The 26,660-nt window shown below is 44.0% G+C and overlaps 2 protein-coding genes across 3 annotated transcripts in view; one reads left to right on the top strand and one right to left on the bottom strand.

Moving 5' to 3' along the window:
* LOC143278090 (uncharacterized) overlaps window positions 1-13,575 on the bottom strand; it is a 54,988-nt gene extending 41,413 nt beyond the window's left edge. The window contains exon 1 of the mRNA XM_076583124.1: window positions 13,185-13,575. The gene's annotated coding sequence lies outside the window, so the exon portion shown is untranslated. The remainder of the gene's footprint in view (window positions 1-13,184) is intronic.
* Window positions 1-26,660, top strand: part of LOC143277886 (centrosomal protein of 78 kDa-like) — a 191,440-nt gene that overhangs the window by 96,108 nt on the left and 68,672 nt on the right. The window lies entirely within an intron of this gene.

Raw genomic sequence — 26,660 nt, 5'->3', positions numbered from 1 at the left:
GGGGAGCTTCCCCTCTAACGGAAACAGCCTGTGACAGCCCTTTTGATTGGTGGCTGGTCCGCCAACAGCATCAGTCACAATGCTGAATGGACGATGCATGTGACTGTCTGTCAACGCTGAGGAAAGACGGGGGAGAGAGGGAGTCGGATTATCAGTGTGGTAGTTGCTGACGACTGCTGATGAAAGTGTGTTGTCGTCATATTAATGGTGGTGGCTGTCTTCTTTCGTTTAATTTTCTTCCAAGACAGTCTCTGAGTTTGTTTATCTGTCTCCGTCTGTCTGACTCTCCGTGTCTATACCTCTCTTGATCTCTGTCTCTGTCCTTGTCTGTCTGTCTCTGTCTCTTACTCTCCTTCTCTCTTTCACTCTTCTGCCTCTGACTTCTTCCTCTTGGGATTGCTTTACCTTTGATATGTTGTTCGGTAAACTGAATTACACCATTGGAATATACACAAAGTGTACCATGGGGTATTGTACATTGTTATCGTTTCACCAAGGCTGAGTATTCAAGGGGTTAAGTATTATCATTATGTCCATGTCCTTTCAAGTCCGTGGATAGTAGAGGTGGTGGGGACTAATTCTATTCCGTGCTGTGCATGGCGGGAAGGAAGGACGGAGCTGTGGCTGCCAGAAGCTCATTGTCTGCATTTGTGATGCTTCTGTGGGTTTCAGTTCTCCCTGCACGTGGGGATAGGGAAGATAGGGGGAGGTGTGTGTCTGTGTCTGTGTGATGGCCAGGTCAGCAAGGAATGAGCTGCCGTCAGAGGCTTTGAGGACTTCTCTGGCTTCAGCATGTTGGAGCGTAGGTGGTTGAGTTTGTGCTGATCTTTTTCGCGACATCTCTCTCTCTCCTTCCTTTCCTCCCCCCCCCCCCCCTCTCTCTCTCACTGACTCTCTCGCCCCCCCCCCCCTATCTCTGTAAGGATGTTGGTGTGCATTGCACAGCCCATTTCCAGAGCGTTGTTGTTTTTGGCTGTGTGGTATTAGTCTGTCCTTGGCCACAGCCCGTCTGTTTCTCTCCCCATCTCTGTCTCTCTCTGTTTCTTTCTCTCTCTGTCTCTCTCTGTTTCTTTCTCTCTCTCTCTCTCTTTCCCCCTATCTCTCTCTCTCTGTCTCTGGCTGCGCCTTTCCCTCCCCTTCTTTCCTTCTTTCCCCCCTCTCTTTGCCCCTTCTCTCTCTGTCCCTCCCTCCCCTCTCCCTCTCCTCCCCCCCCTTTATCCCCCTGTTTCCAAGAGGATGTAGGTAGGAGTACAGCACCGTGAACCAGAGATCGTAGAAATTGTAGCACCGAGCATGACTTGTGCTGTGCTGTTGTTTTTGGCCATGTGTGTTTGTCCTCTACCACAGTCCCTGGCTTTCTTCTGACCTTGTTACTGGAGTATGTGTCTGTGGGGGGGTGGGGCTTGCATGTATGTATGTACAGTTTGTAATGTGCGTTTTAGTATGTATAGTTCTATATAACTATTCGTTATTGCCATCTGTCCCTTTCTTTTATCATTTAGTTCTCCTTTTTAATGCTTTTTTTTCTCTTTTGACTCACTTTTGTAAACAATGTGAGTCTATGTTTTAACCCGGTTTTCGGTTGTCTGTGTGTGTCTGTGTGTCCGTGGTAAACTTTAACATTGCCATTTTCTCTGCAAATACTTTGTCAGTTGACACCAAATTTGGCATAAAAATATGAAGAATTCAGTTCTTTCCAGTCATCTTTTTAAAAACAATATTGCACCTCTGAGATGGGCACAATTTTTTTTTTTAAAAAGAAGCCAGATTATATGCAAACTGAATTTACTGTTATATTTATATATATATTTTTTTATTATCTAAACTTGGCTCTTCGATCTGATATTCTGACACAACAAGAGCAGTCATTTTTTATCATTTTTTGTTCAAACAGGAACTTCTTTTGCTAAGCATGGAAGTTTTATTTATTTTGCAAACGTTTTGGTGCAGATAGTAAAAAAGGGAAATTAATCTGTAATTAATGCTAGGGGACTTAATTTGCTTTAAACTGATCTTTCTCATCTTAAACATTACATTTTGAAATAATACTCGATACATAAAAAGCTTGTGTGTTTTACTCTCAGTGTACAGGGCTTTCACTACGTTCGTTCGGCCAAGTGGTCTTTTTCGGAAAATACTAAAATCAGTACTACGAGTGGACTTTATAGATCTGTTGGCTGAGCCCTGAAGGTCATGGGCAAAAATCAATTGCGTACACATATTTATACATATTCAAAGCGTGTGCACATATTCTTCGCGAACGGCAAGGACGCCATTTTGTTTCAAGTTGTTGACCTGCCCGTTCAATCCTATATTCAGTCGACAATACACGATAACATATGATGGAAAGTTGGAGAAGGAGACTGTTAAATATTTATTCAGAGAAAGATTTGTCAACGCCTCATCACTTACTGGATTATGCCCCAAACTGCGATAAAAATATCCACAAAATCAGTTGGAATTCACAGTTTAAAATAACCATGAGAGTTAATACCCTTGATGAAACGTAAAAAATTCCAGTCTTGACTTTTCTCAAAATGAAGTCCTTTTCACTTCATACGACGTTTAGAAGTACTTGTACTTGGCTCTACATGTTATTAGTTTAACAAAATACTCAATTTTCATATCAACTTTAAAACTATAAAACTAGATTGAACATAAAAGAGAAACTGAATCGACCGTGCTGTACCGGGTGTAACAAAACTTGTACATCTAGCTAGATCCAGAGAAAACGGCTAAATGTTGCAGTGCGATAGCCACGTCTCCTTTACCGCGGACTTAAAAAAGAATTTTTAATTGCCCTTAAAGATTTTTTGAATGCCCAAGATACACCAGAATAATATGATTTAAACAGCGTTTTCACTGTGAATACCGCAGTCGATTTATCGCCCTTAAAAAAGCATGTTTAAATGTTAAATTTTTTAACGTCAGTTAAGGAGCCCCGATAGTGTATTGGGTAAGACAGTTTCTTCTCACCCGAACACGCGGGGTTCGAATCTGCCGTCAGGACTTTTTTTCTTTTCTTTTTTTTTAACCCGAAGCTTTATAATAACAAATACAGAACACATTTTAACGATTAGATTTTTTAAAAGTGTATCACAAGTGAGTCTTGAAGGCCTTGCCTCTCTTGTTCACCTTCTTGCAGGCCACCGAAGGGTAGTAGCCAGGACTCTTCCTTATTTTTTTTATAGGAATGTTTTTTTTATGTTTTACTCGTACGTAAGTCTATGGTAAGAATAGGTTGGGGATTGTGTGAGTGGATTAAGGTGACGTATGTGTGCGTCTGTGTCTGGATTTGTGTGTGTGTGGGTGTGGTTGTCGCGCAGTGTAATCATTGAAACCGACAATGGTGTTTTGTAAAACTAAGAGACAGACAGTGGGCATAATCTATGGGGGTTTTTGTTGTGTTTCACAAATAGTCCCGAAATAAGTTCTTTCATATATTAAATAAATGAGAAGATTTGCACAAAAGGAGGTGATAGTGGCTTTAAAATAAATAAATAAATAAATAAAAGAAGAAGAAGAAGAAAGGGTAGTGGTGTGTGGTTACTTCCAGTACGTTGCTAGCCGACATTACCTCGGAATGGTAGTGTGTAGAACGGATATATAGCCTACTACCAGACACAGCTGTTTTTCGGTCAGTGAATAGAACTCGTTAGGCTTGCCAAAGTAGGTGGCGGGAGTGTAGAGAGTTGTGTGTGTGTGTGTGTGTGTGTGTGTTTGATGAGTGAAGAGAAAAGGAACATGTTTTATTCAAACAACGGCAAAGGCCTCTTTCCGAAGGAGGATGACATTGATACACTGTATGCAATGCATCATAGAAATTACGATAATCATAATGATATGATAAAAGTGCCGTGAACGTGCATTTGAAGGGGAAAAAACACACATCAATGTGTAGAACAAACCAACTTATGATTTCATGACATGTGGCTTTTTCAAACCTTTGTGGACGTGAACTGTCAGCCCATGAAGTGTGGCGCCTCATCCCGCAGTGTTAGAAACACCGACACTGATTGCGGTATTTCTGTCATTGCTTGTCATCACTACAAAAGATAGAGACTGGACTGGAGACGGGTCTCTTAGTCTTCTGCGACATGGCCAGGAGAAAGAAGACAAGATCCACTGTCTGCTCTGCTGTGTTGTCCAGCCCTCCATTCTTTTCTATTTCTTTCTGGGTGTCTACAAATGGTTTTCCTGCCCATTCTGCAATGTTGTCAATCCATCGTGTTTTTCTTTTGTTTTTAGTTGTTTGTTTGTTTGTTTGGGTTTTTTTTTTTTTTTTTTTTTTTTCCTGTCTTCCCCTCCGTCTCGCTCCCTCAACAGTTCATTGGAAAGTTGTTTTTGCAAGTCCACTGGAGCCCAACATGGCTTCAGACAAATGAAACTGATCGAATGAACGTGAGGCATCTGGTGACTTCAGAAACTTTGTCTTGTTCATTAAATTGGTCGACTGCGCCTTTAGCAACGAACAGCAGCAGTGACACTGATCATTAGTGATAGTAATGACGATGATACTAATATTAATACAACCACAACCACCACCACCACTGATTAAAAACAGATTAAAATAATGATGATAATAATAATTGTAATGAAGAATTTAACAGATGTGAAGATGAAGGCGAAGAGAAAGGCTTTTATTTTCGATTTTGTGGTTTTTATGTATTTCATTATGTATTTATTTGTGTTTTATCCACTTATTTTAGACTTCTTCCTTCTGTCCCGTTTCGAAAGCGTTCCTCCCAAGCTGCACAGCCTAAAAAACCTAACTGAACTGAAGGCAACGGCTAATCATCTGACCGCTGTATAATTGTATTATCGCCCCGCAACCAACTAGCTAATTACTTGATACATCTGCCTGCCTGGCTGCCTGGCTGGCTAGGGGGTAGCAGCATGAGTAGCCAGTGGCTGCAACAGTAAGGACCATGGAGGTGGGTGTGCTACAGATTTCACTAAAAGTTAAGGACCAGTTTTCCACACGGAAGTCGCACTAAGATGGATGGACCAAACCAATTCGCTTTGGACGGACATTTAATTCAATAATCAAAGAACGACACTGAGAAAATCCACGTCACCCCGGTAAACGAAACAGGCGTAGTCGCTTGCAGAAGTGTCGTCGACGTCCACCCCCACCCCCTTCCCCCAGTGACTGTTCAGTCCAGGTGTTCCGTAATGTTTTGTGAAGTGTGTGCAGACCGTCACAGAATCTCTGGAGACTCCTGGCTGAGTGTGTGCAATTGACTGGCGCCAGTGAGCGTCCTGTTTTTAACGGGAGGTTGTTTGGGGGAGGGGGGGGATGAATGGGGGCAATTGCAGACAGCGGGGAGTGTCGGGAAGGGGTTTCGCGTGGGGAGGGTTTGTTATTTTTCACACGTCTTTTCCCATTCACGCACAGCTAAGTCTGGTGTTGTTGTTGCTGTTGTTACGGGATAATTTGAGAATTGAGAATTCAGCGGCTGGTTTTGAAGGAACCTTTGGGAGACGTGCGTGTTGAGAGTGGCGGACTTGACGCCGTTTGGGGTCATCTTCCTGTCTCCTCCCAAAACCACTACCCCCTACCCCCACCCACCCCCATCGTTGTGTGTGTGTGTGTGAGAGAGAGAGAGAGAGAGAGAGAGAGAGATGATATATCAGTGGTGGATTGTCGTAAAAGCTGTTAATTGTATCCACACAAAAAAAATGTTTCCTGTGGTTTGTCAGTTATTTCAAAACAGCGAGCGCACCTTGCATTAACTGTCCACCTCGTACCGACACTGACTCCTTGGTCAACCCAAACCTCCCACTGAGCCCACCGACCCCCAATTCCTTTCCCTACCGCACCCACGAGAGAGAGAGAGAGAACGCGCGAGCACACACACACACACACACACACACGCACGCCTGCCCCCACCTCTCCCCCCCACACACACACATTTCAACACTGTTGAGCTGACTGGCACTCACAGATGGGGGTTGGGGAGCGGGGAGAGAGGGGGCAAAACAGGACAATTCAGCTGTTCCAGACACTCTGTACTGCCCCTCTCCGTAGGGAGAGAGAGCGAGCACAGAGCACAAGGGAGGAAGAGAGAGATACAGAGGGAGAAAGATGAAAGGGGAGAGAGAGAGAGGTGTGGAAAGGGAGTCGGCGTTGGCGTATTGTCAGAATTATTGTCATAGTCCTAACTTGTATATTGTCCATAGTGAGGTAAGTCTGACTCATCTGTTTTTACGAAAACTCCAGGTCACTGAACTGGCTTAAACTAAGGGGACTTATTGTGTTACGTTATTTCATTTTTGTGTTCTGTTTTTCATACACAAGTTGGTAAGCTCTCAACGTGTGACCACAGCGTTGCGTCTGTGCATTGGTCAGGCCTCTGCTTCCTTTCTTTTTATTTCAGCAGACGTGCTGTAGTGTGAATGGATCAGTCCTCACGCTTTAAAGCCTCCTTGAAACTGAAACTTGGGGCACTTACAAGCAAATACACGGAGCACCTAATTCGGTTAAAAAGAAACCTTTTAAGAAATGCTGCAACATTGAAAGCAGAGGACACGGTGAAAGACTGAAAACGAAGAAAAACTGAAGGAGAACGGCCATAGCTTGGGGATGGGGGAACCAGCGAGGTAAGACAGCACAAGGCAGGCAGCAGTGGCGACCATATCATATACCACAGGGCACGAAGAAGATTTACACTGGCTAATTACATTCAAGCAGGGAAACAAATAAACACTGCAAAGTGTGCGTAATGGAGTGGTTCTTCTTGTTTCTGTTGTCTAACGTCGTCTTCACTATTAGTGATATTAGAGAGATGGAAACAACACCACCAACAAAACACAGTACAAAAGCACTCTTCCCACAAGCGTGTGTGTGTGTGTGTGTGTGTGTGTGTTTAGTTAAGAAGAAGAGAGGTAGAATAGGAAGAAGCATACAATTATCATCAAAATGGAATCGGCAAATCATTGCTAACAAAATCAGTTCAGAAGAAGAAGAGAGAGAGAGAGAAAAAAAGAAAAGACTTCCGTGCATTAAGACTATTTCAAACATCACATTTGCCCGCCCCCCCCCCCCCCCCCCCCCGCCTCTCTCTCTCTCTCTCTCTCTCTCCACTCCTTGCCTCTCGCCTACTCCCTCTTTCTTTCCCTTTTCTGTCTTTCCGTCTGTAATACCGTGCCCAAAAAACATACACAAATTCCACATTTCAGAAAGAGTATAATTTAATAATCAGACAATTTTGCGCCATTAGCAAGCACTGCGTATCGAAATATATATTTCCTACGTTGAAAAGAAGAAGGGGAAAAACAGAAAGAGAGAGAGAGAGGTATTTACCTATGCCTTACCACGGAAATAAGCCATTATCCGGTACCGTGTGTTTAATAATAGTAATAAACACGATGATTACACACGCACACACACACACAAGAAAAAAAAAGAGAAAAAAATCTGCAGTGTGTGTGTGTGTGTGTGTGTAATGTGTGTGTGTGTAGGTTGCTTCCCTCCACCCCCATCCCCCCACCATACACACACACACACCCTTCTGGTGTAATTATTAAAGAGCTATAGAATGGTGGGTTTACTTAGAGAAGTCCTCTTTAATGCGCTCAACATTCAGTTTTCGCTGGCTCCCCCCCCCCCCCCCCCAACCCCCACAACCACTACATAATACACTCCAACGTTCCATTTCCCCCTCTCTCACCCATACGTACAATTTCCGCCCAGCTCCGCCCCCCCCCCCCCCCCCCCCCTCCACCCTCTTCCCTCCATCCCTCTAACCCCGCCCCACTGTTCCCCCTACGACTTGTCCCACTCAAACCATACCGCAGTACGGTGGAGTGGAGAAAATGGACGTCGGCCATTTGGGACGCCACAACCATTATTTTGGGGTCCACTTAGGGAATCGGGTGGGGGGGGGGGGGGGGGGGGGGGGACTGTTACAAGGTGTGTAATCATGGGAAGGGGTGGGTGGGAAGGCTGAAAGTGTGAGGTGGTGGTAAAGGGGAGTAGGGGGTGGGGTAGAAGTAAGCGTTTTTCGTTGTTCTTTTTCTTTTCTTCTTGTTTCTAGAAACAAGAGACACACTACCCTGACCCATCCGTCCGCTGTTTCTTGCTTCCTTTGCTACCACAACCACACCCACACCCCTTCCATAAACCTCTGTATGTGTGTGGGCGCGCGCGTACGTGCGTTTGTGTGAATGTGCGTTTGTGTGTGTGTGTGTGTGTGTGTTGTATAATTATATGTAAGTACTGGTAACCACTCTTGTGGTATTGAAGTCTTGAAACCCGCAGGAATAACGCGTGAACATCAAGGCTTCACCCCTTGTTTTTGTGTATCCCTCCTGTCCTCCCATCTTTTTTTTCTGTTCTTTTTTTTTTTTTTTTGTTATTTTTTTTTTTAAATTCCTCCTAGTCTGTCCACTTTTTTCTGTGTTTAACCCCTTCTCTCCTATCTCCTTTCATTTCTTTTACACATCCCTTACCCCCACCGCACCCCCCCTCCCCCCCCTTTTTTTATCCCTCCTCCACGCCGTTTCCTTTCCTTTCTTTCTGTTTTTATTATTTACCTCTCCTCCATCTCTTTCTCCCCTCCACTTATGTATTTTCTTTTATGGGGGTTAGGGTGTGTGTGTGTGGTGGGGGGATGGGGGTGGAGGGAAGCAACCTACACACACACACACACACACACACACACACACACGCACAGAGAGAGAGAGAGAGAGAGAGAGAGAGAGAGAGAGAATCCTCCACCCGCCCTCCACTTCCCTCGAGCAGTTCGTGTATTGATTGGACGTGTCCGTGACACCACCTCTCTGTTTTTGTCTTTTGGTGTTTGTGCTGGGTGGGTTAATTACGGTTTGGGGGTGTTGGGGATGGGGTGGTGGGGGATTGGGGTTGGAGAGAGACAGCGGGTCCCAGGGGGGTTAGGGCATGGGAGGGGCGGGGAGGGCGTATGGGAACATTTGGGGTGGAGCACATCACACCAAAGTGGGCTCATCACACTGTACTACTACAACTGCTGCTCCTACTGCTACTGCTGCTGCTGTTGCTGCTACTGCTACTGCCACTTCTGCTGGTGGTGGTGGTGCTGCTGCTACTATTACTACTACTACTCTTGCTGGTACTACCTCTGTTATCGCTGCTAATGCCACAATTATTCTATAGCTGCTGCTGCTACTTCTGCTGCTTCTGTTGTAAGATATGAATTTCGATCACATGTCTAGGACTCGGAGGGGTGTGGGGGGTGGGGCATCATAAGGAACACACGCTTGAGAGAATGAGAAAAGGTGGAGGAAGAGAGAAAAAGAGACAGAGAAAAGCGCGAGAGAAAACGCTAAAGAAACAGACTTTGATATGTTTAAAAAAAAAAAAAAAAAAAAAGAAGAAGAAAAAAAAGAGAGGCTTTTAAGATCGCAATGATTGATTACATCCAGTCTCCGGTGTTTCCGCCTACAACTGAACGTGACTCTGTCAGGCACACACCTTGACGGGGAGACAGTAGGGAAACAACAACAGTAACAACAGCAGTAATAGTGTAGCCATGTACCTGAGTGGTATTGTTACAGAAGGGGACAGTACAAAAGAATTATTGATGGTTTACTGAATTAAAGGATAGAAAATATCCACGCGCAGCCCAGGAACATATAGACGGCCAGTCACTAAAGGTTTTTTTTCTTATTGTTTTATTTACAATATTAAGTAAAGAAGGAGAGGAAAAGAGATCAAGAAGACAGTGCACTGTTAAGACACAAGTAACAAAATATAAGTAAAACATGTCAGGAATGGAAATGTAGCACATGTATACATATTACATGGAAAGACCACCACTCAGTTTGGGATAGGCAACAACATAACATAAGATAATGCATATGTGTGAAGACCAAACTCTGACATCAAATGACATTTCTCAGACAGTTAAACAGTGTAGATAAAGTGGTTAAAGCTAAGCTGATTTAGTGAAAGTACACTGACAGTATAGATTTAAATAAAGATCATACTGTGTCAAAGTAACTCAAATGAATCAGTTATTATGTAGCACTATACTGGAGTAAGCCGTATAGGAGAGAACATAATCACTAAATTACAGTTAACAGACTGTGATACATTTACATATCAGATGGTTTTAACCAATAACTGATATTAATCCAACACTATCTTGTAATCACCACAACAGAATACTACAAACATCTTTGAGTACTGAGCACACTGTAGCAGTACAACTGATATCAGCATGTGAAATAATACATTAATAATAAACAATAGAATAAGTGGCTTTGATAGAATACTGGCAAACTGAGAGACCAGATAGTAATCAGTGCACAACACAAAAATCAGAAGAACTGCCATGGCTTAACCATAAAGTGGTGAATGAACTTTCACAAGTAATCCGTTGCATCAAAGCCAAATATCAACATAGCTAGCTAGTGCTCAACATTTTAATCTCCCCCACTGAAGCCAGATAAGGGATAAGTAACCTAACTATCAGTGACAGCAAATGAGAAAGAACGCGCCAGAACATTCTGGAACAAACTATCAGTGTCCATAGACGTCACTGACTGTGAAGTTGAAAAGAATGAAATGGAATACTGCTCCAAGCATATGACGACATGGCGATTTTCTTGATCAATCATAGCTGAGCTGTGACTACAGCACATTTTACACACAATACTTACAGCAATATGTAGCAAGATGTTGGCCTCTTGCGGCAACACACACTGCTTGTGACAGAGAGAGAGAGAGAGAGAGAGAGAGAGAGAGAGCAGGCTCTAGCCAGTGACTGGCCAGGTGAAAAGTGACCAGTCATCACCTGCTGTGGCTATTTATGCAAGACAAGCGAACTGCAATGACACCCGCATGTGCTGCGAAGCAAACCGGGCCTATCGGGCTTAATATTTGAATAATGTGTGTTTGTTACAAGGTGTTCAGTGATAGATTTCTAAATTATTCCTGAACCGATTTACATTGGATTGGTTGCAAAACAAAGAGCTCAACATCTACTTTCTACTGAGTTTAAAATGAAGTGTTGATAATTAAGATGAATCTATAATCTTAATTTAAGTCACCTGAAAAGGGTAAGTTTTAGCGAGCTTGTCGCTGAAAATTACAAACAGCGTTAAATCAGTTTAACGTTGGCAAACACACAATGACACATGGTATAGATTTAAAGATGGAATTGCGACGATTCTGCTAGTATATAATACTTATAGTTTACTGATCCGACAAAAGAGATATTTAATTAAATACGGTGTGTCAGAAACACAGTTTTCACTTCAGTCAAAGCCGTCAAGCAACACTAGGTGTGCAGTGAATGTCATTAAGTGTCGACAATGAAGATCGGCTTTGTATCTTATAAATGACTGATCTATTCTCATCCAAACACTCTGTGTGGTTTTAGTTTCTAACAACAGTCACTTGTAGAATTGTAAACTGTAGCATTATATGTGACAAGAGGACCAAATGTAAGCTTAGTGTCAATTGAAATCTTTGCACTGACTAATGATTAAACTGAAACCAAATATGCTTCTAACTGATTAAAGTGTGTGTGTAAGCACAACAAATATAATATTGCAGCAAACAATACAGAGACCTGATTTAATAGATGTTTAGGAGCAATTGTTTAAAAGGAGCTTTACTTTTACAATTTGAAATGGCGTCACGTGTTCTGCGCGGGTTGTTGAAGACTGGCAGGTCAGTTGTGAAAAAGGCGTCTGCTATCCAGCTTGTGCGTGAAACAGTATCTGAAGCCAGCTGAGCGCTTGGCTTCATCAGTAATTGACAACAAAAATAGTATCCCCATAAAACCACGCAAATGTGCCGTAGCAGAATAGCTTACGCGTTTGACTTCTGATCCAGTGGTCACCAGTGACCAGGGTTTAAGGCCCCGTATCAGCATGGTGTTGTGTGCTTAGGAAAGGCACTTTACTCCCATTTTGCTCACTCTTCCCACGTGTGAGTGGGTACTTGGCTTGAGATGGGGAATGTTTAAACGGCGGAAGGAGAAGACTGGACTCCGCCGTCTTGTTCTGACCCACAGACACACGGGGTATGAATTCGCCGCCGCGATGGCTGTTAAGGGCTGTAGTACCTTTCACCCGCTCCCTACCCCGACCCCCCTTTTTTTTCTCCTTTTTTCTTGGTTTTTTGTTTGTTTGTTTTGTTGTTTTTTTTACTATGCGCAGGAAAAAAACAAGATGACACAAGTATTATTCTCTGTAGAATGAAATGGATAATATAATCTGGGAAAGGGCATGCAGAATCAATTGTTTCATTTTCGTTTTTTGTTACGCATGCTGTGTTTGTGTGTATGCGCGCGCGTTTCTGCAATGAGAACGTGTGCTTTCCACCCCTTAATTGGTTGACCATTTCAAGTATACATTCAGTCGATTATTCAACGAAAAGCAAATGCTGGTTAGTTTCTTTTAATTTTTTTGGTGATTTCTTTACTGTTTGATAATTTCTGTTAATCTGGTTGATGTATCTCATTGTGCTTGGTTTTGTTTTGTTTTTTGTTGTTGTTGTTAGTTTTTTTGTTTGTTTGTTTGTTTGGTGGCTCTTTTTGCCAATATTTTTAACACGGAAAAATTAGTTATTTTGACTTAGAACTTGACAGGTCAACAGTTGTTATTCTTGACGGTCTGATCACCACCAAAAGACTGTGTTTATAAGGTTTTTCGCTTAAGATTTTTTTTTTCGCGTTTTCTGCCAACGGTGTGCGCGTGTGCATTATGTTGTGTTTCATATAGTTTGTATTCTGTTTCTGATAGTTATATTATTTTAATTGTTTGTGTTTAATCTTGGTGTAAAATACTATTGCTGTTATATAATATCCTCAATGCCCCAAAAGGGGTGAAAGGATGAAATATTCTTGATTCTTGTGAGAGAGAGAGAGAGACAGACAGACAGTGACAGAGAAAGAATAAGGGAATGAAGAAAGAGGGGAGGCGGAGGAGGCAGGGTAGGGGTGACAAAGAGAGAGAGGGAGAAAGAGCATATATATGCATATGTGTATAAAGAGATAGGTGTGTGCGAATGTGTGTGTTATTTTTGTGAATAATTACGGTTTCGGAATGAGATTGCAAAGTGAATTCAGTTCATCAAAAATAGGAAATTTCAAAGTGAAGAGGAAGAAGAAAGAAAGAGGAAAAGAAAGGACGGAAGTGGAAAGTGAAAGACAGATGGACTGAAAAAACAAAACAAAAATCTCACCGCGTACTTTGGAAGTAGACAGTCTAGTGTTCCACCTCTTTATATCAAACTCCAAGGCAAGGAAGAAATGATGAGAAAACAAAGAGTACTACTACAAAAATAACACACAAAATAACGCTCGAATCTCCGGAAGAACGAATCCCCAGCACGTAAAAAATAAATCCTCCAAAATTCGAACTACTTAATTCACAACAGTAACAACGCCAGGGGAAATCGAAAACAAAGAAGAAAAAACAACGAAACCTAAAACATAACGAGAGAAACTTGGCCACAATAAACAGTCCCTCTACGACCACCACATACCATTTAATTTACTCCTCGACGAAAACGTTATGTTTTTATCACAACAGAAAAGAAAGGAGGAGAAAGGGGTAACGAACGAGTGAAACAGAGAGCTATCATTGGAGCCACAGTTGCTTGTCCACTGCCACGAGTTACGAGCCTTCAGAAGAAACAGAGCGGTTTAGAGCGTTCGTTGGCCGTCGGTGGCGTCTTGTTTTCGGAACGTGCGCGCGTGCGTTGCGCGTGCTGCCCGTTGTAACCCGGATGATTATGGTGGCGTTTTTTTCTGGGTCGCGTGGTGTGGCGGGCCGCCGCGTGGTCAACTGCCTTCTGTTGGCTGTGTTGGGGGAGGGGGTCGTCTCCGGAGTTCAGTGCGCTTGGTTCCCTGTCTGTCTGTCTGTCTGTCTGTCTCTCTCTCTCTCTCTCTCTCTCTCTGTCCCCCAATTTTTTGTTTCTCTGTGAGGATCTCTCTGTCTGTGAGATTGTGTCTGTCTCTCTATACCCCCCCCCCCCCATCCGTCTCTCTCTCTTAACCTCTGCTTGACTTGACGAGGTTTAAAGTTAAACAGAAAACAGATTGCAAAGGGGAAGGGGGTGATGGGTGTTGGTGAGGGTGGTGGTATTTGTCCGGTAAATACAGAAAAGCGACGGTAAACAGTGAATCTTTACTTGGTATATTTATTTCGCTGTTTGTGCAAGCGCGTTAAGTAAAGGTCCAGTATTTACATCCCATCTCTCTGTGTTGAACAGGTTTAGTTAACGACAGATCGTCTCTGACGAAGTTCGGGCAAAGTAAATTTCAATTCCACGTGTAGCCATACATGTAAATGTGGGCAGGATGGTTTTGATGAGGATTGTGTGTGTGTGTGTGTGTGTGTGTGTGCGTGTGTGTGTGTGTGGTTGTGTGTGTGTGTGTGTGTGTGTGTTCACTACTGGACTGAGCGGAGCGGTGGCCTGCTGGTAATAACCTAAGAAGCGAGTGTCCAGGGGTTCGAGCTCCCTTTTCGGACCGTGATTTTTACTCCCACCAACACTAGTCCTTGAGTGGTGGTCTGGGTGCTAGTCATTTGGTTGAGACGATGGACTGATATCCCTTTTGCAGTATGCACTTAGCACCCACAAAAGAACCCACGGCATGAAAATGGGTTGTCCCTGGCAAAATTATGTAGAAGAAGCCACTTAGATGATAAAACATATGCACTTGCAGACAGAAAGAAAGGAGAGAGAAAACATGGGTGACGCTGTACAGTGGCGACGCGTTCTGACTGGGCGAAGTACTCTGCTGTGACCAAAAAGTTGAATCAAAAATGCATGTGTGTTTGTTTAATATCATAATGGAATTTTTTCATCAGACTTAATGCCAGGAGGAATCCTTTCGTTGCTGTTGTTTCTTTTACGAGCGCTAAGTGCATGTTGCACTCTGGACCTCGGTTTATTGTCTCATCTGAAAGACTTGCACCCAGACCATAACTCAGGGTCTAGTGGAGTAGAGGCTGAGTGAGGGGAAGTCAAAATCCCGGTGCGTATAATATCACATGGGACTCGAACCCGCAGACACTCGCTTTCCAGTCGTGCGCATTACTACTAAGCCACCGCTCTATTTATGAGTCCAGTGAGTGAGTACCCCCAGACAGAGAAATAATACATCCCTGCTGGACTGAGTCAGACTCCAAGTCAGTGGCTCATGACTGCTCAAGCGTGTGACTGCATCCTCTTCTTCTCTGGCTGCCAGCAAATCCTCTTCCTTCCATGCTTCCTGTCAGCTTCCTTGCTGTACTGCTGTGGTCACTGCTGCCGCTTTGTTCTGGGTGATGAGGGTGGGACTCGGTTCTTGGGGAGTGGGAGAACGAGGGTAACAGGGCTGGATGGTGTGAAGGGAAGAGAGGAGTGAAGAGAGGGAGCGAGGGTAGGATGGAAGAATGGGGTGCAAAGAAAGAGAGAGGGGGTAGTGGGTGGATAGGGGGAGAAAGGTCATTTTGAAAGTTTCATTTTGACTGGGATGCTGATAAGCTCAGGCGTGGACTTCCTCCGCCTCCTCTTTTTCTTTTTCTTCTCCTCCTCCCCATTCTTCTCCTGCCCATCCTCTTCACCCAGTCTTCAATGGTATGTGCGACGGCCTCATCTCCAACGAAAGTGCAGAGGGGTGGGGGGGTTGTTGAGTGGGGACAGGAAGAGGGGTGCAGGCAGAGATAAAAGGATGGGGAGGTGGAGAGAGAAAATGGACAGTAACACACACACACACACACACACACACACACACACACACACACACACACAAAGATATCATGAAGAGAAATAGGGAGAGACAGGCGCAGAGAGCAGGGTGGTGCATGTATGACCGTGTGACAAGGATCTGACGTTTGGCAGTTGATTGATAGAAAGGGAGAAGAGAGAGAGAGAGAGGAGGGTGATGAATGGGATGTCCTTAACGATGTGGTTTTTTTTTCTTAAAGCTATATATATAATGTGTGTGTGTGTGCGTGTGTGTGACTCCGTTGTGGTAACCTGTCAGTATGAATAATTCAACATATAATATGTTCAACACAGTATACGATGGTTACACAAGGTTCTGTTGTCCTCGTTTTGTCGGACATGTCCAAGTCAGTTTAAAAAAAAAGAAAAAAAGTTATAATTCTCTTCCAGGCATTGTCACCGAGACCAAGGACGTCAATGCTAATCTCTTCAGAGTACCACCAGAGAACGTATAATTTCTTCGGTCTCTGGTATTGCACTACCCAGACTTCGGTCTCTAGAGCCATCAACTGCTGAGACAGCCTTTGACACTCAACTGTGTGGTGTGAATGGTGTTGACTGACTTCTCTGTAAACCCAAGGGTATCGCCTGGAGATGACTCCAGGCTCTGTTCTGACTCGCTGTGGATTCAGCCCAGAAACCCTTGGAGATATTTCAGGGCAGGCCTTTGTTTACACACTACACCGTGCCCCATTGTATTCCCGCACCCCCAATCTTTTTTTTCACTCCGTTCCATGCCATATATTAACCCACCCTCATTTTTTACGCTCCTCATACTCATGTTTGCATTTACTCCAACCTCTTTTTCCATCGGTATGGTTTAAAAAAAAAAAATTTCCGATAAAAGGTGTGTTTTATAAAACTACGTATTTATGGACTTGGAAGACGAGAGGTGGGGTTACATTTGAAATGGGAGTCATTACTCATTGGTTCAAAACGACCCCGTGTATTCTTTAGATTTATTTTTCCCCATAAATGTTTAGGATGGGTGGTATTTTGAATTCGCCCCGGTACGATTTCTGGATGTATTTTTGTTTGTAAAAATGATGAATTTTATTGATGGAGTCTTTCTGCTCTGACCCACGATATCCCCCCTCCAAACCACATCTCCACTCAGCCACATGTTATGCCGCAACAGGCTTTTTTGTTGGAGACACCAAGTTATTCCAGCTGGTGTGTGGCCTCCCGGCGACCTAACAACAATGGTTCCCTGTGGACTGCCGACGCTGAGAGTGCGATAGACGAACTCGGGTGTGGCTGTAAATGGGGGACTCGGAATGAGCGGCGTGGGAGTGGTGCCACTGAAATGGAGCTGATGATGGGACAGAAGGGGAAAAGGCTTCTTTTTTTTTTTTTAAATCAGAACAAATGAAACGTAAAGAAGGGTCATTCTTTAGGCAGAACTAGAATGACTCAATTCGAAGTCCCCAGAAAGGCTCCAAGGGAATTAATCGGGACCAGAAGTACTGCACCAAAATAACTTTTCTTGGATTCCCCACCCCCACGCCCCCTCCAGAGATGGCCCTAAATGCACACCATACGTATTGGCGTGGGGTTAATCTGGTATTGACCCTGAATGACTGAAGGGAGTCAATAAGCTACCAACCCAACCCACACTGAATTATCATGCCACAGAGGGCTTTTTCTCACATGACTGGAATTTGTTGGGGTCTGCCCAAATCTTAATCCACTCTGGGGGTTTTTCCCTCGTAATTCACTTGTTTGTGCTTTCTTACCATTTTTTGTTTGTTTTGTTTTTTTGTTTTTTTTAAATCGGTTTTGAGGCCATGTTGTCATTTCAGGGCAAAGATTTTAGTCTTCCGGGGCTAACTGCCCACTGGAGTCATTTCAGGACTTCCCCACAATGAATGACTCCGTGGAGTTATTTCTGGGTGGGGGTGGGGTCATTATGGGGCGTCATACCGACCGGCCTCTCGCTCTTTTTACGGACGATCGATAGAAATCGATAATGTGTGACATCCCACTTGGGTGGCTAGTCACTCCGTGAGTTTGTCGCTGTTGAGGTGTTGGAACATATTCGACGTTTATTTTATCGAAAATGTTTTTATTTTTATGAAGCGAGTCTGCCGCCAGCTTGGAAAATGACGCCCAGCTTAATCAGGATGTGAAGGCAGTGCGAACACGTCATGTGACTGGATTCGGGAAAATGTGTTCTGCATTGTTTGACGTCACGCGACTTCCGCACCTGACCTGATTAGCATGTAGACTCGCTTCCTTGCATAAAAACGACTGCTTCCCGTTGCTCCTCCTCCCCCCTCCACCTCACCCCCACCCCTATTCTCTCCACCCATCTTACCGCGTGCGGGCGTGAAAGAAGCTGAAGCGGTTGAGTGAGGCACCTTACTCTGACATCCGAGTATGTGCGTCCCTGCAAAGGGGGAAAAGGACAAGGGACCTTCCACCCAGACTGACATCCAGGACTCACCCCCTCCGACAACACAACCTTCTCTGAACCAACACTCCAGCACTGTGCAGCTTGGCCTTAAGGGCTCTGTTCCAAAGGTCGTTAAACTCCACATTAACACTTTGAACGCAAGTAAAGACCGAGCGTTCCATCAGTAGAGGTCTCTCACGTTAAAAAAAAAAAAAAAAAAATCGTGTATGTCGAGCAGCAAGGACGAAGACTGGTTCGATGGTATACGAATATGCAGGCACGATTCCCACATTGTTGTTGTTGTTCCTGTTGTTGTTTTGGGTTGTTGTTGTTTTTTTCCTCAGCATTACTCAATATAATTTCCAACGGAGCAGAATAATAAATGCATGGAAGTAAAAACAACGTACTCCTAAATAAAAACAAACAAAACCCCGTGTTCATCTTTCCTCCCTCTTCCCCTCCTGACGACTGTCAGTCAGCCACTGCTCATGAGAATTGTGTGGACAAGTCCGGTAAGGCGGGTTGAGAGATAAGTATTGTCCGTTGGAAGGGGAGAGAGTATTGTCCGTTGGAAGGGCAGTGAGTATTATCCGTCGGTATGGTTCCTGTTGTCGCGGGTCCTCAACTCATTATCGTGTCATTTAGTTTGTCTGGACGTCTGACGGACTGGGGGAAGTCTGCTAATCATTCTGTTGCCAAGGTTGTTGGGAGGTTAATCCCCCTGGCTGTACACGTGCATCATCACTGACGGTGTGCCACTCTGTGTCTGTCTGGCTTTCTCTCTGTCTCTGTCCCTCGCTCTGTCAGCCTCTGTCTTTCTCTCTGTCTCTATCCCTCGCTCTGTCAGCCTCTGTCTTTCTCTCTGTCTCTGTCCCTCGCTCTGTCAGCCTCTGTCTTTCTCTCTGTCTCTGTCCCTCGCTCTGTCAGCCTCTGTCTTTCTCTCTGTCTCTGTCCCTCGCTCTGTCAGCCTCTGTCTTTCTCTCTGTCTCTGTCCCTCGCTCTGTCAGCCTCTGTCTTTCTCTCTGTCTCTGTCCCTCGCTCTGTCATCCTCTGTCTTTCTCTGCCACCCTCCTCCTCCTCCTCCTCCTCTCTCTCTCTCTGAAGCGGAGAAAGAAAGTTGAGTTTCAACGCTTTCATTTTCTTTCTCTCTCTCTCTCTCTCTCTCTCTCTCTCTCTCTCTCTCTCTCTCTCGATAGTGATGCCTGTAGTGAATGCTTATAAATACCTAGGTATATATTTTTCAACTAAATTGAGTTTCACGGTTGCACGTAAAGATCTTGCAAGTAGAGCCATGCACGCATTACTCTGTATTATGCAAAAATTGTCAAGTGTAGAAAATCAGTATTTAGACCTATTTATGAAACTGACTCCCAAGTACAGCCCATTGTTCAGAATGGAGCGGAGATTTGGAGTCTTTCTAATGCTGCTGCTTGCAGTGAGAATGTCCATCTATTTGCACTAAAAAAGTTTCTTGGAGTCACCATGAGAACACCAAATGATTTAATCTATGGTGAGACGAATAGGTATCCGATCTATCTTAATCCCGCAGTAAGATGTATTAGTTATTGGTTAAAAATAACACAAATGGAAAATTCAAGGCTACCGAAAAAAGCTTATAACATGTTATATGATCTTGACTCTAGCGGTAAGGCAAACTGGGTGTCAAAGGTTAGGGTTAGATTAAATGAACTGGGGTTTGGCTATGTTTGGTTACAGCAGGGGGTAGGCGACATAAATGGATTTATTCGCGTGTTTCGTACAAGATTAATTGATTGTAGATGGCAAGATTGGTCAAATAATGTTCAAGAAAGCGATCGTTTCAGGTTTTATAAGCAGTTCAATTATATGCATTCTATTCCAGCTTATTTATCAATGAAAATGGATAGGCATTTTAAATACATCACGACAAGGTTCAGATAAGGGATTTCCGACATCTTACTGCATTGTCTTCGTTATCGTAAGTTCAGTGTTTGTGGTCTTATTTGCCCATTATGTAGATGTGCTGAAGAAACTGAACTTCACTTTGTGTTATGCTGCCCTTCTTTGGAAGATCTTAGGTCTCAGTTAATTCCACAAAAATATTACACACGCCCAACTTCATTTGGACTTGTTTTGCTGATGTCATCAACAAACGAAACCATAACAAAACAGTTTACTGTTTACTTGTACAAAGCGTTTAAAAAACGCAATACATTATGTAGTTAATTATTTGTTGTGTATTCTCAGCTTGTCGTTGAACATTTACTGACGTGTATTGTTGTTAGTATGCCTTTATTGTTGTGAATTACTGTTCACTGTACCCCCTTCATAACTCCGCCTTGGCCGGTCCCAAGCCCGGATGAGAAAGGAGGAGGGTTGGGCGTGGGGCTAGCAACCCCACCCCGTTAAAAACAAAGCTTGCTACAGAAACGCCAACAACAGACCAAAAGATTACTGCCCTGGGAGAGGAAGGGTCCTCACCAAGAGGATGTATGACGCCGTGTGGTGAAAGCCGTGAGTCTACGGAAGCCACAAGGCCGACCCCCCTTTTATCGACCAGGACCATCAACGTCGGAACATGGAATGTGAGGACCATGTATGAGACGGGAAAAACAACACAAGTAGCAGCAGAGATGAAAAGCTACAACTTCACACTGCTTGGAATCAGTGAGACCCGTTGGACACAGTCAGGACAAAGGAGACTTCTCACTGGAGAGATGTTGCTTTATTCTGGCCACGAAGAAGACAACGCTCCACACACAGAAGGCGTAGCGCTCATGTTGTCAAGACCTGCGCAGCGAGCCCTGATAGGATGGGAAGCACACGGATCAAGAATCATCGCAGCATCCTTCAGGACTAAGAAGAAGAAGATCAAGATGAACATCATCCAGTGTTATGCGCCAACCAATGACGGCGATGAAGAAGCCAAAGATCAATTCTACGACAGACTGCTGAACGTCATCGCCAAGTACCCAGAAAAAGATATAAACATCCTCATGGGTGACTTCAATGCCAAAATCGGACAAGACAACACGGGATGCGAGGAAGTGATGGGAAGACACGGATTAGGAGAGATGAACGAGAATGGCGAGAGATTTGCAGACTTCTGTGCTATCAACGATCTGGTAATCGGTGGCAGCATTTTCCCCCACAAAAGAGTACACAAGGCCACCTGGGTATCTCCAAATCATGTGACTGAGAACCAGATCGACCATATCTGCATGGCCAAGAAATTCAGGAGATCTCTACAGGATGTAAGGGTGAAAAGAGGAGCAGACGTTGCATCTGACCACCACCTTTTGGTAGCCAGGCTGAAGCTAAAGCTGAAGAAGAACTGGATGGAAGCAACAACAAAGAGGCAGAAGTACAACATCAGCCTGCTGAAAGACACAAAGATAAACGAAGAATTCAAGCTGTCCCTCACCAACAAGTACCAAGTACTACAAGAACTGCTTGAAGAAGAGACTGACATCGAGAGCCAGTGGCAGAAAGTGAAAGAGACACTGACGTCAACTTGTCAGGAAGTAGTGGGCCCCAAGAGACACCAACAGTAGGAATGGATATCGGCAGTCACACTGGGCAAGATCGAGAAGAGAAAGCAGAAGAAAGCAGCAGTAAACAACAGCCGGACAAAAGCAGCAAAGGCCAAGGCACAAGCAGACTTCACAGAAGCCAACAGAGAAGTCCAGAGGAGCGCAAGAACAGACAAGCGCAAGTACATCGACAGCCTGGCAGAGGAAGCCGAGGAAGCAGCAGCCAGTAACAACATGAAGCTGCTGTATGACACCACTAAGAAACTCTCAGGGAAGTACAGCAGGCCTGAGCGACCAGTCAAAGACAAGAAAGGAAACACCATCCTGGGAACAGAGGGACAACTGAACAGATGGGCAGAGCACTTTGAAGAACTCCTGAACAGACCCGTCCCTTCAAACCCCCCGGACATCGACCCTGCTGATAGAGACCTAGACATCAGCTGTGAGCGACCAACCAGGGAGGAGATCAGGAAAGCCATCAAAATGCTGAGGAATGGCAAGGCAGCAGGACCGGACAACATCCCAGCAGAAGCACTCAAGGCAGATCTGGAGACCACGGTAGAGATGCTGTACCCTCTCTTTGAGAAGATTTGGGAAGAGGAGGAAGTACCATCAGACTGGAAGGAGGGCTACCTCATCAAGCTACCCAAGAAAGGAGACCTCAGCAACTGTGCCAACTATAGAGGGATAACGCTTCTGTCAGTGCCAGGAAAAGTCTTTAACAGGATCCTCCTCGAGAGAATGAAAAGTGCAGTCGACCCTCTCCTCCGAGACCAGCAGGCCGGCTTCCGCCAGAACAGATCATGCGTAGATCAGATTGCCACCTTGCGCATCATCGTTGAGCAATCTTTAGAGTGGAACTCGTCTTTATACATCAACTTTGTTGATTATGAGAAAGCATTCGACAGTGTGGACCGCAACACCCTCTGGAAACTGCTTCGCCACTCTGGAGTGCCAACCAAACTGGTCAACTCGATCAAGAACTCCTACGAAAGAATGACCTCCCGGGTGGTCCATGGAGGACAACTCACAAACAGCTTCGAGGTGAAGACCGGAGTCAGACAAGGCTGTCTCCTGTCGCCTTTCCTCTTCCTCCTGACGATCGATTGGACCATGAAGACATCAACAGCATACAGAAGAAATGGAATCCAGTGGACACTGTGGGACCAACTAGATGATCTCGACTTTGCAGACGACCTGGCCCTGCTTTCCCACAGCCGCCAACAAATACAGGACAAGACTACAGAACTAGCAGCCACCTCATTACAAGTTGGCCTAAAGATCCATGAAGGCAAAACCAAGATTCTCAAGATCAACGCAGCGAGTGAGGACCCAGTCACACTAAACGGGAATGAGCTGGAAGAAGTGGAGGCATTCACGTACCTGGGTATCATCATCAACACGCAGGGCGGCACAGACGCAGACGTCAGAGCAAGAATTGGCGGGGCAAGGGCAGCGTACTTGCAGCTGAAGAACATCTGGAGCTCCAAGGTGGTGTCGACTCGCACAAAGATCAGGCTGTTCAACTCCAGCGTCAAGTCAGTCCTACTGTATGGAGCAGAGACATGGAGGACAACAAAGACCATCATCAAGAAAGTGCAGACCTTCATCAACAGCTGCCTGAGAAGAATTCTCCAGATCCACTGGCCCGACACCATCAGCAACGCAGACCTGTGGCAACGTACCAACCAGCTGCCAGCCGAGGATGAAATCTGGCGCAGGAGATGGGGATGGATCGGGCACACCCTGAGGAAGCCAGCCAGCAACATCACAAGGCAGGCACTATCATGGAACCCCCAAGGAAAACGAAAAAGAGGAAGGCCAAGAAACACCTGGCGACGTGACCTTGAGGCAGAAACCAAGAGGATGGGATATACCTGGAGACAGCTGGAGAGAATAGCCCAGGACAGAGGACTCTGGCGGACTGTTGTCGGCGGCCTATGCTCCAGGGGGAGTGATGGGCCTAAGTAAGTAAGTACCCCCTTCATGAGGGGCCATGGCCTTATTATTGAATAAACCATCCTTGTCCGTAACTCTCTCTCTCGTGTCCTGTCCTCTCTTTCTCCTTTCGCCACATTTCTTTTCCTCTCTCCCCCACCTTGTGTCTCGCTCTGAGCGTCACAGTGCCGTTGACACGAAGTCGAGACGGACATGTAGTCGCACGTGCATCCAGAAAGAGGACATTGTGAAAGAGGCTTAAAGCTGTCATGGTGGATGAATGCTTGAAGAAAGAGATTCTCTCTCTCTTGTTTTCTCCGGGTTTTTTCTCTGTGTGTGTACACAAAGAACCCTATGTAAACGAATGTTTTAACAGTTGGTGAAAAAAGCCACAAACTGTCTTGCTCTTGGAGAACACAGAACCAAACTGAAATAGATTAAAGACACCGTCCAAACCCACTGACGCAGCAAAACACCAACCTGAATCAGTACTGAGCAAATGTTATGGGAGTTTAAAAAAAAAAAGAGCTGGGTTGCAAAAGTGATCTCAGCAGCTCAGTGTTTGTCTACTTTAATTTTTTTTTTAAGTCTGCGCTTATTCCATAGACTTGGAATATCTAAATGTTTTGCAAACCTTATTTCTGGTGTTACTGCGAAATACATGTTTCCAAAGATTCTGAGCACATTTAAAACAAGAAAGGCAAGGCCTTCAAGATTCACTTGTGATACACTTTAAAAAAAATCCAAGTTTTTAGGTATTGAGTATAATGCATTTACTGTTATATTTATATTTTTTGTATTCTCTAAACTTGGCACTTTGATCTGATATTCGACCCAACAAAGGATCTGTCATTATTATCATTTTTTGTTCAAACAGGAACTTCTTTTGCTAAGCATGGAAGTTTTATTTATTGCAAACGTTTTGGTTTAGATAGCAGAACAAGGGAAATTACTCTGCTGGGGAACTTACTTTGCTTTAAACTGATCTTTCTCATCTTAAACATTACATTTTGAAATTATACTCAATACATAAAAAGCTTGGATTTTTTTAAAAAAGTGCATCACAAGTGAGTCTTGAAGGCCTTGCCTCTCATGTTTCAAAATATAATGTTTAAGATGAGAAAGATCAGTTTAAAGCAAATTAACTCCACTAGCATTACAGAGTAATTTCCCCTTTTTACTATCTGCAGCAAAACGTTTGCAAAATATAAAAAAAATTCCATGCTTAGCAAAGGAAGTTCCTGTTTGAACCAAAAATGATAATAATGACTGCTCTAGCTGTTGGGTCAGAATATCAGATCAAAGTGCCAAGTTTAGAGAATACAAAAAATATAAATATAACAGTAAATGCAGTTTGCATATAATTAGGCTTCATTCTTTATTTTTTTGTGCCGATCCCAGAAGCGCAATATTGTTTTAAACAAGATGACTGGAAAGAACTGGATTTTTCCTATTTTTATGCCAAATTTGGTGTCAACTGACAAAGTAGTTGCAGAGAAAATGTCAATGTTAAAGTTTACCACACACACACACACACACACACACACACACAGACAACCGAACACCGGGTTAAACCATAGACTCACTTTGTTTACACAAGTGAGTCAAAAAATTGTACTGTCTTGATTTAAAAGAGAGAAGAAAAGCTATCTGTGACGAGCATTATTATGTTGTTAATTATATTCTGCTGTTAATTGTATTTATTTGTGTTTATATACTACACGTGTATATATACTACACATCAAGGTGTCGGATCAACACCTCACAGAAAATAATACATAGTTCATAATGTACCATATAACTAAATACTTTTCTTTCTTTATATATATATATATAGATAGATAGATAGATAGATAGATAGATACGAAATTGAGGATGAATGATCATGACTGTGCTTGCCATAGAGATCCATTTAGCTTTGAGACAAAGCCATCCCATCGCGAGAGCAGGCATGACATGTGCTTATATACTACACATCAAGGTGACGGATCAACACCTCACAGAAAAATACTACATAGTTTATAATGCACCACATAACTAAATACTTTTATTTTTTATTTATTTATTTTTTCTATGTATACGAAATTGAGGATGAATGATCACGACGGCGTTTGCCGTAGAGATCCATTTAGCTTTGAGACTACGTCTCAAGGCCGTACTCTACGCTTCCTTTCAGAATAATTTCCGGCGTCAATCAGCCCCGAGGATAAGACGCCTGCAGTGTTGGTGAGGAGAAGCTGGATGGCCCCTCTCGAATTCGTGCTCCCCGTCCCCCGTCCCCCGCCATCCCCCCCCCCCCCACCTCCCACACCCCATGTCAGACCACAGCACACTCAGCTGTGGGTAGCTAGGTGCCAGCCACGGGCCGAAAAACATCCCACCTCTGTTGGGGTGGGGGTGGGGGGGCTTGAACCCCTTTCTGTCATCAGTCCGCGACGCTAACCACTTCACCACGGCGACTGGTCACTTTTCGGGTTTTATTTCATTCATTTTGTTTAGTAGTAGTAGTAGTAGTAGTAGCGGCAGCAGCAGCAGTAGTAGTAGTAGTGGAAGTGGTAGTAGTAGTAGTGGTAGTAGTAGTTGTTGTAGTAGTAGTAGTAGTAGTGGTGGTAGTAGTAGCAGCAGCAGCAGCAGCAGTAGTAGTAGTAGTAGTAGTAGTAGTAGTGGTAGCAGCAGCAGCAGCAGCAGTAGTAGTAGCAGTAGCAGCAGTAGTAGTGGTACTAGTAGCAGCAGTAGTAGTAGTAGTGGTAGTAGCAGCAGCAGCAACAGTAGTAGTAGTAGTAGTTGTAGTTGTTGTTTTTGTTGTAGCGTAAGGTGTAGAACAAATCCCATTTTTATACTGCATCATAATATAGTGGACTCCTACGCTTGAAATTCATTCAATATTCATCATAAAATCAAAGCTTTGAAATAAATGCAGGAATTATTGTATTTTATCGAACTTTTTTTTCTTTTTCTTTTTTCAAAGACGAAGAAACTAGTAGTTTATGCATATTTATAGCCAAGAGGGGATTTCTGCTAGTGAAGAAGTCTCATACTTTGTTGTGGAATTGTAACAGTACTACCATATGTTTCCATATCATTACAAAAAAAAAAAAGACAA

The sequence above is a fragment of the Babylonia areolata genome, chromosome 35, assembly GCF_041734735.1.
Source record: "Babylonia areolata isolate BAREFJ2019XMU chromosome 35, ASM4173473v1, whole genome shotgun sequence".
Taxonomy (NCBI): Eukaryota; Metazoa; Mollusca; class Gastropoda; order Neogastropoda; family Buccinidae; genus Babylonia; species Babylonia areolata.
This window is presented reverse-complemented; position numbering and strand designations above follow the sequence as displayed.